This window comes from Cervus canadensis, chromosome 12 (genome assembly GCF_019320065.1).
Source record: "Cervus canadensis isolate Bull #8, Minnesota chromosome 12, ASM1932006v1, whole genome shotgun sequence".
Classification (NCBI taxonomy): Eukaryota; Metazoa; Chordata; class Mammalia; order Artiodactyla; family Cervidae; genus Cervus; species Cervus canadensis.
In genome coordinates this window covers 26,832,608-26,836,679 of record NC_057397.1, presented here as the reverse complement: position 1 = coordinate 26,836,679, position 4,072 = coordinate 26,832,608, and the positions used below count along the sequence as shown (strand labels likewise).

At 44.1% G+C, this 4,072-nt stretch overlaps 1 pseudogene; it reads right to left on the bottom strand.

Moving 5' to 3' along the window:
* Positions 1-390: 390 nt before the first annotated feature.
* LOC122451540 lies at positions 391-518 on the bottom strand (annotated as a pseudogene).
* Between the last annotated feature and the right edge of the window lie 3,554 nt (positions 519-4,072).

Here is a 4,072-nt window from a genome sequence, read left to right as displayed (position 1 = left end):
GATGTATTGGTGGGCACGAGTAAGGAGGGGCCAGTGCCAAGCCTCTCATGAGTGCAGGGCCCGCCATTGGTCCAGAGGGCCAGGGTTAGGGATTGACCCCGCAGTCATCTGGGATGCGCTGCTTTTCTGCCACCATGTTTTCAAATTCATTCACATTCAACTCCACTTTCTTGGAGATTTAGATCTTCTGATACCTGAGGATCTTGAACTTGGCCCTGCGAAGGACCTCAATCACACGCTCCTTGCTGTGATTGCAGCTTGGTGTGGATGGACATTACGACTTGGCCAATGTGGACTCTGGCCACTGCGCCCTGGGGTTTCCCAAAGGTGCATACTTGTCTGGAGCATAGACTGGGGATAGCATGCCAGTCAGCAATGCCCACTGGAAGGGGTTGTCTGCAAGGTCTCTCAGGGCAACCTGTACAGGCAACAGGCTGCCTACATCCAGGGAGGCTGCTCTTTGCAGCCATGCCCCAACTTTAAATAAAAAAATTTTATCCCAAATTAGAAGAAGGGCTCAGATAATTCTGCATGAAACTTGAGTGAAAGTCATTCAGTGTCCAACTCTTTGCGACCCTGTGGACTATAGACTCCATGGGGTTCTCCAGGCCAGAATGCTGCAGTGGGTAGCCTTTCCCTTCTCCAGGGGATCTTCCCAACACATGGATGAAACCCAGGTCTCCTGCATTGCAGGTGGATTCTTTACCAGCTGAGCTATCAGGGTAGCCCCAAAACTTCTTGGAATAAAAACCAAAATAGAAGTCTACTCTGCAAACTAGAAGGTACTTCTAAGAGTAGTAAACTCTAGGTCAGTGGCCCCTACCCTCAGACCATGAGGGTTAGAGCCGGTGTAAGCCATGGCCCTAAGAACAGCTTCTTGGCTTTCAGCAAGGGCAAGGAAGAGGGAGAAGGGGGATGTTGAAAGGGGCAGAACAGTGAGGGAAGGCTCATGTTTGTGGGGACTCACTAATATGTCAGGGCCTGTGTTGACTACTTTCCATGTATTTTCTCACTTAACAACCAAATGGGATTGGTGTCAGACTCCTTTACGGGTGTGGGATATGGGGTTACCTTGAATAGCACCTCCTCATTAACTGCCCACTCCCCTATTCTCTGAAGATGTTTGCATACAACCCCGCCTGCAACACATTTTTTCTTCCCAGGATCCTTGTCCCTAAAGGAATTGTTCACTTAAGAGCTCCCAAAGCATTGCATTAACTGATGATATCTAGTCTTCTTTAATTTCTTGTCACCATGACGACAAAGACAGAAATAGGCATCACTAATGCTGACACTTGAGTCTGTGTGTGCCTTCATCAGAGCCATTTAACATCACCATTCAAGGAGTCATCAGCTTTTGGGGAAAACACTTTTTGAGAACAAACTTAATGAGGTCATTTCTACATCATCTGGAAGCAGAAATGTCTTTTATGATTGAATTTCCACTTCCAACTTATTGACTAATGTCAGGGATTATTATGTGTCTTGTTGAGATGAGCAAACACATACTTTTCTCTGTGTCGATGAAGGTGTATTCTCGGAGGATTAGAATGAAATTAAATTTCTGTTTAAGTAAGAGGCATAGGACAGTGCTCCCGTTCTTTGCCAACCATTTTGGCTTTTGAAGATGCATGCTGTTCCTAGTATTTGCTGGTGTTACCCAAAGAGACAGTATTGGAGGTGACGTGACTCACCCCTGGGACTCCAGGCCCTTCACTGGCTTCACAGTGGGTATGTCTCCACTTGCATGACTTCGGTTCAGTCGCTCAGTTGTGTCTGACTCCTTGTGACCCCATGAATCACAGCACACCAGGCCTCCCTGTCTGTCACCAACTACTGGAGTTTACTCATACTCATGTCCATTGAGTCAGTGATGCCATCGAGCCATCTCATCCTCTGTCATCCCCTTCTCCTCCTTCCCCCAATCCCTCCCAGCATCAGGGTCTTTTCCAATGAGTCAACTCTTCACATGAGGTGGCCAGAGTACTGGAGTTTCAGCTTCAGCATCAGTCCTTCCAATGAACACCTAGGACTGATCTCCTTTAGGATGGACTGGGTGGATCTCTTTGCAGTCCAAGGGACTCTCAAGAGTCTTCTCCAATACCACAGTTCAAAAGCATCAATTTTTTGGTGCTCAGCTTTCTTCACAGTCCAACTCTCACATCCATACATGACCACTGGAAAAACCATAGCCCTGACTAGCCGGACCTTTGTTGGCAAAGTAATGTCTCTGCTTTTTAATATGCTATCCAGGTTGGTCATAACTTTCCTTCCAGGAAGTAAGAGTCTTTTAATTTCAAGGCTCTAAATCTGGGGACTCCTCCCTGTTCCACACCTCCCAGCCTTTTCTCATATTTCTCTACCATACTTACTATACTCCAGCCATGGAGGGCTCAGTTAAGTTCCTTGCTGGCATCCACCTCCTTCCCAACCCAGTCTTTGCAGTTGCAATTAAATCAGAGGTGTCACTTGGCCACTCTCTCCAAGATACTCATTCCACGTCTGTTCACTCTCCACCACATCAATCTGCTTTGTGTTTTCATGGCACGAAACTCCAATACTTTGGCCACCTCATGTGAAGAGTCGACTCATTGGAAAAGACGCTATGCTGGGAGGGATTGGGGGCAGGAGGAGAAGGGGACGACAGAGGATGAGATGACTGAATGGCATCACCGACTCGATGGACATGAGTTTGAGTAAACTCCCGGAGTTGGTGATGGACAGGGAGGCGTGGAGTGCTTCGATTCATGGGGTCGCAAAGAGTCAGACACGACAGAGTGAATGAACTGAACTGAACTGAACTGAACTGAACCATAATGCGAATTCGTTCTCAATGTGTTCATTGGTTTTCTCCAAGTTTACATACCATGTGATTGTTGGATTTGTCTTTGCTCAACAAGATGTGAGCTCCTAGAGGCCTGCTAGAGACCAAATCCCTGGAAGTTTTCCTTTGTCTTTAGGAAATGATATAATTGCAAATGACAGTCAGTCAGCATTTCTTCACCATCTCTGGTAAGAAGGAAGACTTCCCAGACAAACACTGGTAAATGTTACTGAAGCCCTTAGAGTTGGAGCAAAGATCTAGCTGACTCCCCAGACCATAACCATTTAGGACACAGAGAATCATAATGTGAACTCCTTGGATGGAGCAATCATGGCTGTCTGGCTCAAGGCAATACCAGAGTCCCTCCCAGAGTCTGGCACATTATAAATGTTCAATATCTACTTGTTGAAAGATTAAATAAAACTGCAATAAGATCATTCCTCTGGGTGAATTTGGAGGACCTCAGAGGATGGGAGAGGTGCCAGAAAATGGGCCATCCAAGTGAGAATTTTCAAAAAAGTGAAAGAAAGCAGATTTCACAAATCTTAAACTGATGCATTTTGTAACAATCCCAAGGAAGACACTAAGATGTAACTTATAAAATCTTGTAAAAATCAATTGTGGTCTTTAATAACTAATCTAAATTCAAGTCAGATATATTATTTCTTTTTCATAAAATTAATATATTAGACTACTCTAGAGAGATCAAGAAAATGACGAATCTGGCTTTCAGAATGGTACTTTACCTAAAAGTAGTGCATCATCCCAGATTCTCAGGAGGCATTTGAAGCCTGCCTGATGGGAACAGCGTGATAATTTGGCAGTAATCATTGTCTAACTTGCCTTATTCAACAATTTGTAGCCTCTGGGTAAAAAGACATTTGAGCATTTTGTAAGTCACATGAATCTGAGAAGAATAACCAATATAGTTTGGTTTAAAAAAATTTGAATTTAAAAGTATATAGTCATATTCAAATGATTGACTGAATCTAACAAAATTAAGTTTAATAAGAAGAGTCAATGTAAGTACCTGAAATTGAGTCTAATAAACCTATTAGAGGGTTTAAAGTAGAGGCAGGTTGGGGCATTTTCACTTAGCTGTAGTAGCATATGTTGAGGGGGGACTTTAACCTTATAACTCCAGGTAATTAATGGGAATAAACAGGGTCATATGATGGCCAGAAAGGCTAGCACGATTCATATTTATAAAACACTGAGAAAGCTCACAGTGTAGTAGGTGTAGTTAGG